This window comes from Pogoniulus pusillus, chromosome 4 (assembly GCF_015220805.1).
Source record: "Pogoniulus pusillus isolate bPogPus1 chromosome 4, bPogPus1.pri, whole genome shotgun sequence".
Lineage (NCBI taxonomy): Eukaryota > Metazoa > Chordata > Aves > Piciformes > Lybiidae > Pogoniulus > Pogoniulus pusillus.
Window position 1 is genome coordinate 33611949 of NC_087267.1, and position 15191 is coordinate 33627139.

Below are 15191 nucleotides of genomic sequence, written 5' to 3' on the forward strand. Positions count from 1 at the left end.
CGAGAGTGGGTCCCCTGCCGGCCCGCCGCCGCACCGGGGGCCTCCCGCCCCAGCCCTCTGAGCGGGGCACGGGAGAGAGGCCCGCGGCCTCCGCGATGCGAGGTCCCACTCTGGAGGGAGTTACCGCGGGTATCCGTGGCACGGCGCCCACCCAAGCCATTCCTGCCGCGGCGGTGGGAGTCAGAGGGCGGCTGCTGCGGGAGACCCTTCCCGCCACGCCATGTAACCGCATCAGGTGTGGGCGGGTCCAGCCATTGGAGGGGCCGCGCCGTCCTGATGAGCCTCCGGTAACCGGGCTTGTTGGTCTCCGATAGCTAAGTTTGTTGCGGATGGTAGGCGTTCAGTTATGCGTTCGGGTCTTGAACTGCTGGCCATTTCGGTACGGCTTATTGCTAGCTGCCAGTTTTGACTAATGCTGTAGCACACCTCTTCTTTGGTGAGTTGCCTTAAAGCATATTGAGCTGCTTTACTGCCCGTATCTGGTGATAGGACTTTTTTTTTTCCTCCTTTCCTTTAAGGGTCCAAAATTTCTGCATCTTCATCTCTCATTTTGTCTTCGTCTGTGTTCTTGCGTTTTACACATCTTCCTCTTCTTTTGGTGCTTTCCTATTCCTTATTCCATTTTTCTTCTTTCCACTCTAACCAATGCTAACCTATCTACAGATAATTTTTTGTCTTTGGTTTTCAGTTTGGGAATCTAAATGTTGAGCTGCTTCTCATGTGTTGAAATTTCTTCTGTCACTTTTATTTCCTCGGTGTTTTGTTTGCTATCTTTTTAAATGGGAAACAAAGGAGGGAGTAGTGGGGGAAAATGATTATGCAGTAGTTGAACTATGCAGGTGTTTACTTATTTTGCTTTTGGTTTACATACCTGCTCCCTGGGTACATGTGATTCAGGTGTATCACCTTCGGGGACAGTCTTAGTCTATGATCTCAAGAGCTATACTTGGTATTTTCCCTTACATTGCTTTTATACATCACTGGTCACTTGAAAAGTAGTACTGCTGAATCTTGCATCTTGTTTCAAATTTGCCAGTATCTTTTCCATCTGTCATATAATTATCTGAAAAAAAAAAGTAATTAACTGGAAAATCTAACTTGTTGAAAGTACTTTAATTAACGTTCTGCAATTCTTTGTGTTGAAACATTCCTACAGAAAGTACAGTTGGTTTTACAGTTTTGGCACACCAGTTCTCTAATGGGGTGAGACTAAACACAGTGTGTCATCAGCAATTTGCCTGCTTCTGTCTTCCTGTTGATGCTGTTAAACAGATGGGGATATCTGTTTTATCAGGCAGGAGTGCACCCCTTGAAATAACCTGTTAATCCTACTAAGTGACTCCTAATATCTTTAGCTGTACTAAGAGTGGTCACTAAGTGGCAGAAGGATATATTTCTGTTCTATACATTAGTTCTTGGCATGAGTTGTTTTGGTTTTTTTAATGATTTCTTTTTCCTGGGGTTAGAGGCTAAAAGTGTTCTGTGAGTAAGTCTCTGAGTTATAAATAGCTGTATTTGGCTATTTCTGTACTTCTGGAGGGTTTAGTGATCTTCTTTGACTTGCTTTTTTATTTGTGACTCCCTGGAAAAGATAGTACTTTTCTCAGAAGCCTTATTTTTGTTCCAGTAAGGTGTTCATGAACTGATGTATATACATATATCATATCTTTGTCAGTTTGGACTTTTTTCCTCTTCAGAGCTCTACTTTAAACTATTTGCAAACAATTTCCATTTCTGCAGGCGAGAGCTGAGAGTGATACTTGGAACTGGTGTGTTAAAATCCTGACGCATGCCTGTGGTAGAATGTTTGTGCAGTTTATTTTCTGTTGCTATGTTTTGCTCACTGTATGCTTTTATTCTGGATGCAAATATTATAAAGGATAAAACATGAGCCTGAGTCATCTGAAAAAGAATTTGGAAACCTACTTAGTTTAATTTAATGCTTGTAGTAGATTTCTTTTCCCTCTCTTGTATTGCGTGGAATGTGATATACAAATAAACTGACAGTAATTGTTTGGACCTCTTGTATTGTGTGAAATGTTATCCACAAATGAATTGTCAGTAATTGTTGGGAACTCCACAGAGCATTTTTTCTGGTAGTACTGGCTTTCTCCCAAAGCAGTTACTTCACCTACCTCTCAGGTAGTTGGTCCCAACTGTGTCCATAGCTGCTGAATATTGGTGTGAGTTCTGAGAGAATTAAAAATTCTGTAGACTTTGAAATGGGAAACAGAGTGCTGATGGCTTATTAGAAGGGAGACATAGTGCACTCGAACTCCTTCCAGTCGACTTTGTCTCAGGCATTTTACAAGCCAGGGAAGAGTGAAGTGGCTGTTGGAGTTGAAGAATGCTGTTCCTGTCACAGCTGGCAGGGGTCGCTGGAAAGCAGTGGACATTATTTCTTTTTCCAGTTCTCCAAAGTTACGTGGGCTGTCTTCCCAGACTTTCACTAAATATCCTATCTTCTGTTTGTTTATAGTAGAAAATGTTGCTGAACAAATGAAACCAACTTTCCTCCCCCTTTTCTCAGGACCCCTTTGAATGAGAGTGATGACAGTTACAGGGCTTGGATTTTTTTGTTGTTGTTGTCTATGAGGAAGTTCTTTTCATAATAAGCAGTGTGCTCTATGGTTTCATCACCAAGCAGTTTATGAGACCTTTTAGCTAGACTTACTAAGGATGCAAAGCTTGTACAATTACTTTCTTTGTTTTCTCCTATTTGAGGAACTTCTTTACTCTGCCAGGTGATGAATCCAAATTCAATGGATTACTACTACTACATAGGGGCAAGTTTTTATAAAGCTTTTGACAGGTAGTAGACCAAATTAATATTTCTACCCAAATAAAAGTGAACAGAAATACTTCTGTCTTCATAACGACAGCAACTGCTGGCCAGTCTATGTGCAGCAGACTCTGAGCCATTGTGGTGTATACTGCTATTGGCCCAGCTAAATCCCTGGGGCAGTTGGTAATTCACGTGAGTGACTGGAAAATAGTGTTGGGTAAGGTGGAGTAGGACAATAGGGAGGCGCGGAACACTGGTAAAAGCAGACAGACTTAATTGCCTCTGCCCACTGAACAAGATGGGCCTGTTTGTGGGTTGGTGGTTGTGTGGCTGGCTCTTTTTTGTTTGTTTGATTGTTTTTTTTCTTTCTTTTTTTTTTTTTTCTGTAATGTTTTGCTTGTTTATTTTATGAACAAAACAAAACTCTTTTGGGATGCTTTCTGACAGTTCAAGGGCAGTTCACCTCCACTTACTGTAAGTTATATAGTAGCTGTGAGGAATAAAAGACTTTGAAAGCTTTAAATACCTTCTTTTCTTCCCTGACTTTGTTGTTATTCCTAAAGGTCATTCTTGCTGGATAAGGAGGAAACAGTTAGCTGCTGGAAGAAATTATACTGAAACTTATAATGCAGATACAAAGAACTTAATAAAATGTCTTTAGAGGAATGAAAAAGTTAAAAGTAATTAGGACTATAATGTGTTGTTGTGTAATGCCTGAGTATGCTCTACATGTAACCACAGAATAATTTAGGTTGAAAAGGATGCTGGAAGTCATCTTTCTGGTCCAGTCTTATTTTAAAGCAGGGCTAGCCTCAAAGTTAGAGCAAACATACAGGTATATAGAGTTATGTTGTCAGGACATTTTGAAATACAGCTTGTTGTTGTTCATTTGGGGTTTTTTTTTGTGTTTTTTTTTGATTGAGAGGAGGATATCAAAGAGTTCATAAAACTGTTCTCTGGTTTCTTAATTTAAAGTGGATTTATCCCAAGATCTCGTCTCCTGGGAATATTCTTTCTGTGAGACAGGTAGTGTTCAGTACTTAATTTGTTCGCTTCAGGTAGTCTTGGTAGATGTACTCCAGAGAGACTGTATGACTTCCTGGAATGAGTCCAAGTGCTGGGCTGAAATCCTGTTTGCAAATGAACCTGTGGTTCTTAAAAACTAAAACAGACTTGTGAAGTAAGAGAAGGAATTGAAGTAATACAACATCAAATATGGAGTCATGCAACCCTTGCCTTTTGGAAGTTGGCCAGCACCAGATGCTTTTGGGGGTTAGGTGGCTGGCAGATAAATACTCTTCATGTTCAGCAGTCTTAAGTGACAGTTTGTTCTATGCTTGCCATGTTGCTCAGATGCTTTCCTTGGTATTAACTGCTGCCTATTGTGGGGTTGGATTAGGTAGAGCGTTTGCACGGCTGATGGCTGGTGAGCTCTTAGGATGTTTTGTTGTCTCCTGGGTCATGACGCTTGAGATTCCCCTAGATATATATTTTTAATTCTTCTTTGTTGTTATTGTATGTTTAAATAGCTGCTTTCTTTTTGAATTAAAGTCTTGGCTTCAGTGACTTCCCGTGGTGCTGAGTTTAACAGTCTAATTATGTGTTGTAATAAGTTTGTCTTTGCTATCCTCTAAGCTCAGTTAATGAAAGAAGTTGATGAATGGAGCTCCATGTGTTACTGAATGTGTTATTTTCTTGATGATATTTTCTGTCTATTTCTTAAAGCCCTATTTATAATTTCTTATTTTTCTGTACGTATTTGCCTGTCTGGAGAGTCTTTCAATGGTTGATAATAGCACTTCTCAGAACATTGCTCCCTCCTCCAGCATTTTATTATTTTTCAAATAAAATGCACACATTTAGGGTCAGGTTGCACAACAGGGAAACAGAGCTGTACTGCAATGTTTTCCTTGTCATTCCTCTTTGTTCAGGTGTCTGTGCTCATCCGATTGGTACACTGAATGGAAGAGCTCACTGAGATGCCAAATTTCCCTTCTGTATTTGAGATACCTGATATTAAAAATTTGTGTGGTGTACATTGTTCACTCCCCCTTCCCTTGCCCTTCCCTACTGACACTGAATTCTGTTTCTGTTGCTATTAATTGTTAAAGTCGATCTATATTCTTATGCTTTGCTAATGTAAGATTCATTGTCATCTGCAAATGTTACTGCAGACTTTCTTCTCTCGTGTATAAAAGATAAATATAATGGGCATGGCTGGACCTATTTAAAGAAGCTTGAAGTTTGGAATAATAGGAAGAGGCTCAGTTCACACCATTTAAGGTTCTAATTCAGGCAATACTTCATAAGAACCCTCTGGACTACTGGTCTAAATAGGAGCGGGAGGAGAGGGGAAACAGTTTTAATTAGCTCAGATTAACTCTGTTAACAGTACTTCAGGAGGCTTGTAGGTAGAGATTTAGATGTTTGTGCTGTCTTTGATCAGAGTTGCCTCGCTACCCACAGTGGCTTTAGAGCTCACCTTCTGCTCTCTGTACATCTGTGGGGTTGATTCACGTGAAAGCTGCTCGTTTACTTAGTAACGTCAGTCAGTTTCTTCAAGCTGTTTCCTATATGATGGGCTGCAAAACTGGCAAAAAGAAGAATGGAAGCTGGTTATTGAGAAGGAGGGTTGACTGTGGTAATAATGGTTCAGAGTGGTCAGAACAGTTGTGAGGCCTTTGTAGATCACCCTCATCTCTTTTAATTCTGTGTGTATCTTATATGTCTTCAATGAGTGATTTCTTCTGCCCAAAGTTCTATCTTAGGTGCTCTGGTAACTAGCAGGAATTTGGGGCATCTTTGTTTATTTGTAAGCTAACATTAGCTGTCAGCATCTGATGAAGCAGGAGTATGATGTCTGTGTGTGTTTTTCTCATCAAAGTCTAACAGTTAGAAAATGAGAAATTGTGATTTCTGGGCGCTCTCATCCCGAGTTAACATCAAGCCTCTGGAAAGAGTTAGCCACCCAGCATGTGTATGCTGAATGACACATCAGATGTCTACTTCTAAACAGTGGTCAGGTATGTGAAAGCTAATGGAACATAAATCAAGCAGATGTAGTCTGGGTTTAGCTTTGGGATTAGGAAGCTTTTGCGTGAAGGAGAACAGGTATTTGCATGTACTTTGCTGGACTGCCACTGAAGAGTAGAGCTAGCAGGGCATCAGTGTGCCATCCAAAGGAGCTTAAGGCACCTCAGCAGGCAATAAATAGACTGTTTGATTCAGACCAGTCTTTGTTACCCATCTAGCCTATTGCATTGAGGAATGTTGACCTCAGCAATTTGTGCAATTTTCTGGCTAGTTTTTATCCATGGCAATGTTTGTTTTTCAGAAACAGCAGCCTATTGAGAAGTCTTTGACATCTTTCCAAAGGCTCTTTAAAAGCCCACATATGTTTTGTCACTTGCTCTTGTTTATCAGTTAGTTTGACATGTTCAGAAATACTGATAGACTAAGACATGATCTGTCTTTGCAGAAACTGCTGATTAGAACCTATCAGATAGTCTTTCAGGTATAATGGTGTTCTATTTTTAATGACTCTATTGAGGAGCTTGCCAGATACACATGTCAGGCTTGTTACCCTGTAATTCCTTGTTTGGGTCACTCCAGAAAATTTTAGAAAACATAGGCTCAGTATTTGCTGCTGTGTTCCTGTAGGAGAGTGGCTGTTATAAGAGACAGCAGCTTTTTCTGGCAGCTCAGCTTCATGCCTCAGCTGCTTCCAAAAACTTGCTGGGTAACTATTTGTAGAACATGATGCATTAGGAGTGGTTTTCAGCTTCCTGACTGTACCCATCGAGAACCACAACTCTGCTCTGCATTGCCTGGTGACAGATAAACATGTCTTCCTAAACACCAAGTCAGTATTTCCAATAAATAAGATTTATTGCAGAAAATTACTGGTGAGTTTAGAATCAAAAGGAGGAGGAAAGGAGCATAGTGCTTTATTTAAACCTACGTTTTTGGTTTGGGGTGGTCTTTTGAATGTTTGTTAAGAAGCGCTATTGGAGATGATCCGAGGGCTGGAACACCTCTGCTGTGAGGATAGGTGGAGGGAGCAGGGGTTATTCTGCCTGCGAAATTCTAGGAGGACCTTAGAGCTCCTTCTAGTACCTGAAGGGATCCTACAGGAAGACTGGAGAAGGACTTTGCATAGGGGTGTCTAGTAATAGGACAAAGGGGAACGGTTTGAAACTGAGGGAGAGTCGTTTTAGACTGGAACTTAGGAAGATGTTTACCCTACAAGGGTGGTGAGACTCTGGAATGGACTGCCCAGGCAGGTTGTGGATACCTCCTCCTTAGGGGTCTTGAATGAGCCTGGTTAGATGAGGCCTTGAGCAGCAGAGTCTAGTTGAGAGGTGTCCCTCCCCTCCCATGGCTGGGAGGTTGAAGTAGATGATCTCTGAGGTGTCTTCCCATAAATGAAAAAAATGTTTCTAAACATTTTATTCCCTAATAAAATTGGTGCAGTTCTGAAAGCAGAAGTATGCAGGCGATACTGCAGGGATTTCTCATTCTAAAACTGTAAATACTCTGAATGGAATATGCATGTGTGTAATATTTGGTACGAATCGCCCAGAACGAAAAAGAGCTGAGCTTGAGATCAGACATATACTTTGTTGTATTTATTTCTTTAAAGATCCAGTGGTTTTGTGCTGGCAGCAGTTCCTGAATTTGGATTAGTGGAAGTTCTGTAAGTAAAATCCCTCATAGAAAATAAAAGGCAAAATTAACTTGATTATAGTACCCTTTGAGGGCTTGATATTTTTTTTTCTACTTCATTAAACAGTAGAATATGTTTCAATATTAGGAAGATTTTGCTAATTAATAAACACTCCAGCGGGCTCAGGAGTAAATTACGAGAGGTGTATAATGCTGACCTTAGTAACAGAATCCTTTCCCCCTATTTTGTTACAAGTAGGGTAACTATGAAATCGTGTCGTGTCACTTCAAATGTAACTAGTTATGTAACAAAAGTAGGAAATTTAGGCTGAGAGCAGAGATTTCCAAAAATGGCTACAGCAGTTACAACAACTGCACACAATGTTCTTTTCCCAGAACCTGAAATAAGACTCAGAAATCCTGGTGCTCAACATTCTGCTGCTATTTTAGACAGTGTGTAATTAACTGGCAAAACAAGTATTCCTTAGGAGACGGTTATTTTGAGTTTGTCCCTCAGATACTGGGGTTCTCACTGTGGAAGTAAAGGCAATTAAATCAAGCTTACTTCCCATCAGAATTTGAAAATGATTCTTGCTGCAGGCTCTGTGCTCTGACTGCAGCTGTGAGGGCCTGCTGCTTTGAATGGTGACAGAGGGCATGAGCTTATAAGGAACAATAAAAATGCAGTGGCAGAAATGGTATAAGGTAGTGTGGTTTGCAGGGGAAAATACAGAGGCCTGGAAAGTATCTGTTTTTCGGTAACTGATACCTTACTGGTGGCATCGGCAGGTATGGATGTGCTGCCAAATGTCTGTCATGATATATCACGTTGGGTACATCTGTGTTCATGAAGATGGGAGCTTGATACACCACAGCCAGCACAGGGTCTGATTCATATTTCATTGTTGTCCTGATAAACTCCTCAAACAAACAGCAAAACTCCCCAGACTGGTACAAGAAATGGTATTTTTTGGACAGTTGTTGGGGGGTGATTTTTGATTGATTGTTTTGGTGAGAGTTGTTTTTTGTTAGTTGGTTTGGTTTTGAGATCAAGTGAAGAACAAGGTTTGACAACTCATTCTCTCATGAGCAGCACCCTAGGAATGCTTGTATCTGGGGTTAGCAGAGTTGGGGAAAACAAATATGTTTATTCCTTTTTATTTGAAGTTATCATGCTGTTCCTTTGGGAAAGCAAGTATGTTAATTCCTTTTTATTTACAAACTATCATGACCTTGGATAGCTAGGCAGCTGGGGGAAGCCTTGGCTTGTGTGGCATCGGGAGGATTTTTCATGCTGGCTGCTCTGTCTCTTTAGGTTAACAGCGTCTGATTTTAATTTTCTTTCTTCCTTCCCTTTTGTTGCCAGCTGAAAGGAATGTGATAAAACTTCCACTGAGAGGTGTGAACCTAGGAGTGACAAGTTTCTCATTTGCTTGTATACAATTTGCAATTCTGAAGTGCTGTTTTGAGAACAGGGGTGCATAGATAAAGTACTTAAAGAGAACACTGAGAGCATTATATAGTATTTGATGTTCCTTTTCAAAAAGGAAATGTAGGTTTAATGGTTTCTTTGTAATGCACATAGAAAGACTCTGTCTTTTGAAACGTTGCCTCGAGGGTTTAATCTTGTACTTGATGGCAGTAGCAAAACTCCCTTGGATCTGAGTATAGGAAGGTTGGCTCCTGGTAGGTTTTATTGGTATATCTGACATACATTGATACCTGTGTTGATTTGTTTCATCATGGCAGAAGCAGCTTTTCAGTCAGCAACAAATGCCTAATATGACTAAGTTGTTTATTTGGCACATTTGACTTAAAATGACAAACAAAAATTTCAGCAATTTGATGTCAGCTTCTCTTTTGATGTTGAAACCCAGAAAGCATTTTTTTTCTTCATTAAATTTATTTTCTAGCTGTGCATTTGTGGGAATAATGTTTTCAATGAATTTGTGTGATACAAATATTGCTAGAAAATTAGTAATTTAGGCCGTAGGCTTTACTATTCTGATTCCTTGTCTCTTACTCTTTATAACAGGAAATCTTAGTGAGATTATGCCTGTGATGATGAAAATGATGAAGGATCTAGCACAGTGGTAAAACAGTTCTGTTGTGGAAGGCAGTTGAAATCAAGTTCTACCATTCTCATGTATTTATGCAGTAACTTTTCAACCTGACTTTAATTTGCTGGAAAGAGTAAGTCTTTCTAAGATAATAGAAACTGATGGCATTAAAAAACAAAGAAACAACCCCTCAAAACATTTGAGACAAATGCCACAGCTCTGCAGTTTTTCCACTAATGACATGTAGAGAACATGCCAACTTAACCATTCCATGATCATGAATTGAGAAGGACATTCATGTCTTGACTTAACACCTGGATGGTACCCTGACAATTCATGTTAGGATTGACGCAAAGGAAACTTAGTGATTCACAGAGGCAAAGAGAGCAACTGTTTCACAGAATGTTAGGGACTGAAAGGGACCCTATAAAATCACCCAGTCCCACTCTCCTGCCATAGCAGGATCACCTATACTAGATCACAGGTATCCAGGCAGGTCTTGAATATCTCCAGAGAGGGAGATTCCACAACCCCCCTGGACAGCCTGTTCCAGTGTTCTGTCACCCTCACAGTGAAAAAAAATTTCCTTATGTTTCCTATGCCTCAGTTTCCACCTATTGCCACTTGTTCTGTCACTGGGCAACACTGAGAAGAGCCTGGCTCTATCCTCTTGGTACTCAGCCTTTACATATTGATATACACTAATGAGGTCCCCCCTCAGTCTCCCCTTCTCCAACCTAAAAAGCCCCAACTCCCTCAGGCTCTCCTTGTGAGGAAGATGTTCCACTCCTTTAATAGTTTTTGTGGCTTTGTGCTGGATTCTTTCAAGCAGTTCTGTGAGGTCTTTCTTGAGCTGAGCGGGCTGCCCAGAACTGGACACTATTCCAGATGTGGCCTCACTAGGGCGGAGTAGAGGGGGAGGAGAACCTCTATTGACCTACTAACCACAGCCTTTTTAATACACTCCAGAATGGCATTGGTCTTCTTGGCTGCAAGAGCACATTGCTGGCTTGTGGTCAACCTTCCATCCACTAGGAACCCCAGGTTCTTTTTGCCTTCACTGCTCTCCAACAGGTCAGTCCCCGACCTATACTGATACCTGAGTTTTTTCTTTCCCAGGTGCAAGACTCTACATTCAATTTCTCCCTTCCTGGCTCTCCAGCCTGTTTTGCTGCATGGCAGTACAGCCTTCTGATGTGTCAGACACTCCACTCAGTTTTGTGCCATCAGCAAACTTGCTAACAGTGTTCTGTGTTCCCTCATCTGGGTAATTTAAGCCTAGGCTTCCTTGCTTGTGTTTTTAATTCTGTTCTCTTGCTAGATGACACTACTCAGACTTGTATATTCTTCCAAAAATCATCGTTTTGTGCCTTTGTCACTATGAGGAGCACAGTTTTATTCTGAACTTCTGTCAGAATTCAGAGTAGTTTTTTTCTGTATATGGTCATTTGGAAATGTATGCATTTATGTCTGATTTGGGGCACCAAACCCTGTGGATGTGAGTAAAATTTTAAACTTTTATTTTATTTACTTTAATTTTTATCTAAATCCCTGGTGTAGTGTCTAATTCTGTCTTACACAATGAACACTGCACTGCTTGTAACTATCTGAAGACTAATCTAAACACAGATTTCTGTGGTTTTTGTAAAAATGTTCATTTGATTGCTAGGTGTAGAGTGTATTTACTGAAAATTAAATACTCTGAAATGGAAAAGAAAGAGCTGAGAAACTGGACTTCTGAATAGAGATCACTTAATTCAGGAAGTAATCTATTTTTAGTCTTAAAGAACTAAATTTGATCAAACCATATGGCTTGTTATTTGTAGTATTAACTGTGAGTTTGGTGGAATTACACTAAATGTCTCTGCTGAATGTCCTCAAGATGTTGTGATCAAGCACTTCTCTTTGGCTGTTCTGTCTAATTGCTGAAATTTGGAGGAATTTTTGTGTTGCTTTTAAGACTCCAACTAGTTACAAAACTTTGCTGTACAGGACATTGTACCAGTGTGTGCAAAAACTGGTCCTTTGCCCAGAAACAAGTATTTGACACAAAACATGAAACATGGCTAGATGTAGGGAGCATGGGAGGAGGCAAGGAAGATCAGTGCTGTGGTGTGCTTTGGGATGTCAGTTGTTTTGGTTTGCTCGCTTCACCCTTTTGATGCTACTGATGTGACTTAGAATCCCAGCTCACACCGCCTGACTCCAAAATCATAGCATCAACCAGGTCGGAAGAGACCTCCAAGATCGTCCGGTCCAACCTATCACTCAGCCCTATCCAGTCAACTAGACCATGGCACTAAATGCCTCATCCAGTCGTTGCTTGAACACCTCCAGGGACAGTGCCTCCACCACCTCCCTCGGCAGCCCATTCCAATAACAAATCACTCTCTCTGGGAAGAACTTCCTCCTAACTTCCAGCCTATACTTCCCCTGGCACAACTTGAGACTGTGTCCCCTTGTTCTATTGCTGGTTGCCTGGGAGAAGAGCCCAACCCCCACCTGCCACAACCTCCCTTCAGGTAGTTGTACACAGCAATGAGGTCACCCCTGAGCCTCCTCTTCTCCAGGCTAAACAACCCCAGCTCCCTCAGCCTCTCCTCATAAGGTTTGTGTTCCAGGCCTCTCACCAGCTTTGTCTGGACATGTTCCAGCACTTCAACATCCTTCTTGAATTGAGGGGCCCAGAACTGGACACAGTACTCGAGGTGTGGCCTGACCAGTGTTGAGTACAGGGGAAGAATAACCTCCCTTGTCCTACTGGCCATGCTGTTCCTGATGCAGGCCAGGATGCCATTGGCACTCCTGGCCACCTGGGCACACTGCTGGCTCATCTTCAGCCTACTATCTATCAGTACCCCCAGGTCCCTTTCTTCCTGGTTGCTCTTCAGCCACTCTGTCCCCAGTCTGTAGTACTGCTTGGGGTTGCTGTGGCCAAAGTGCAGAACCCTGCACTGGGCCTTGTTAAATCTCATCCCATATGCCTCTGTCCACCCATCCAGCCTATCTGGGTCCCTCTGCAGGGCTCTCCTACCTTCCTGTTACGGAGGGGGATCTCTATACCTTCGCCTGTTTGGCAGAGGAGAGAAATTAATTAGAGGCAGTATTAATTTTTATGTAAAAATTAATTTTATTAAATTAATATTTACAAACTCTTGCCACCCCCAACCACTTAGTTCTTTTGTGCAAGTTTATGAAAACAATTAGGATATGATATATGCAGGGATCTGGTTAACAACTGTCAAAACATTCAGTTATAAACTATTTGCAGAGAGAGAAATTTCCCTTTGGCTTAGTGCCGCTTGGGACTATGCTACTTGCCCAGCAGGGGCTGAAACTGTGTCTGCTCTACGGCAGAGGTGACTTATATTACAGAGGAATCAAAGCTTTTCTTATAAATGTTGCTCTTAATTATTAGTCACCCTCTCGGGGTTGTGTCACAGCCTGTGCCCAGTGTCTGGACTCCCGGGGGCTGGAAATAGGTGAATCCTCCCGGCTTGAGGGGAAATGATAAATCTTCCCAGTCTCTGGGGTAAACAGGTTTCTCTAACCTTTTCTCCTGGTGTGAGGTGGTCTCTGCCTTGACGCTGCTGGTTCTTCTGGATACTGCATGTCCAGGGATGATCAGCTGGCAGGATTCCAGGAACAGGAGAAGGATGTCCGTGCAGTCTCTGGCATGGTCCTCTGCACAGCTAGCAGGCTGCGTGTATGTGGATTGGCAGACAATCCAGATATCTGCATCCTGGCTCTCTTGCCAGGCAAAGCTGGGAGTCTGAGCTCCGTAGATAAAGCAAGGTAGCTAGCCAATATGCACAGCTGGCTCTAGGCTTAGGAGGTTATCAGCTCCTTACATATATGTATCATGTGTAGGCTTGAATGTGCTCTGCTTTAAGGTACGCAGACAGGTTAACTGCAAATTGAATCAAAGTAAAAGGTCTATACCTCAGTGAACATGTAGGTATGAGCAGCTGAGCGCTTCGGGTGCAGGTCAGAACTAAAGCTGATCCTTGCAGGTGGGTCGGAGAGCTGAGTCTGAATCTGAACTGAGCTGAGTCTGAACACGTGGTGCACCTTTGTACCTCCTTTATAGACTGTGGGCTGAGATTCATGGCCATTTGGCCATCCCAGTGTGATCAATCAGGTTTGCAGTAAGCCAAACTTTACCTTAATAGGTAGGAGCTGTTTGCCTGACTCTCCCAAATATGGGGATCACATGGGCGGACCCCAGGGATACACGGGCTGGGTGTGTGTGTGTTACACAACCCTATTCACTACCAGGGGTCCTGCAGGAAAACATGTCCAGGCATGTAGAGGCATAGGGAGGCCTTTGTTTGGGCCTTGCAGGCCCTCCACGAGACTTCCAACAGATCAGCACCTGCTCCTAGCTTGGTGTCGTCTGCAAACTTACCGATGCTGGACTCAATCCCCTCACCCAGTTCATCAATAAATATGTTCTAAACACCAAAATAGACTCTATGGAGGATAGGATGTAGGGTTTCTTAAAAAAGCAAAACCCATGGGGAATCTAAATAACAACTTTGTTGATAGCAATCAAATAAATTGATTATAAAGCTGCTTCATAGTACTGGGTTTATAGCCTTGTGACACAATTGTTTCCTGAGGCAAAGAGTTTTTGAGTGAATTGGAAAACTGCTGCAAAATGAGATTGCTGCCTCAAAATGGCTTGTCCAATTGTAGTAACATCTGATGCAACTGGAAGGGAGAGATCAAGTTCTTGTAGGTGTTGAGGAAAAGGTTTCTGTGCACGTTCAACACCAGTCCTTTACTGCCCATAATGAGTTTCTCCAACCTTGTTCTCATCCCTTAATTATGGTGGTAGGCAGCAAGGTGTATTCTATGTGAGAAAAGAGGCTGGTTTAAGAGAAAGGAGAAGGAGTTACAGGGTCCTCCAAATGTGTTCGTAAAGGAGGGGAAGATGAAGGGTACAAGTGCGGTCAAAGTCTTTATGACACCCTTCCTACACTGGCACCTCTGTGAGCTATGAAACTGCTTTCGCTGTGACTGTGCTATGCAGGTCACACTGTGTGTGAGGGCTATGTATGGGTAAAGGGCTATGTGTGGGTAAAGGGTTTATGTGGCTTTGAGTCCACAGTCCAGTGTAACAAATAATTCTAGATTTAAATTTGAGCAAACTGGTTTTCAAACAGGAGAGCAAATCCTACTTAAGAAGGATAACCAGTCTATATAAATATGTCAAGTTATATCAAAGTCTCTGCCGGGCTCTATGATTTATGTGGTAGAAATATTTTTGTATCTATCGTGCCAATGAACTCATAGTAACTGATAGTTGCTTTTGGGAAAACTACTACTATGAGCAGAAACAAATAGTCAGAAGCAATTGCATATTTTGACATCTCCATTGAAGCTGGCAGCAGTGACTTTGATGTGGCTTACATGATTGTATTATAAAGAGTGGAAAAAAATCGCAGTGCTCATTTATTCAGTTGTAGCAGAACTCTGTGTCCTGTTATTTCTGAAATTTGTTAAAATGTTTCTTTCTCCTGCACTGCAATTTTATCTGAAGTTGTTTAGAGGATATTAGAGCCACACTCTTACAAATCTTAAAAATAGTTCCTTTGAGGTATTTGATTTCTGTTTTGAAAGAGCTTTCTGAAACATGAAAACTTATGGAATTGTTTCTTAGAAATCCTCAGGAGATG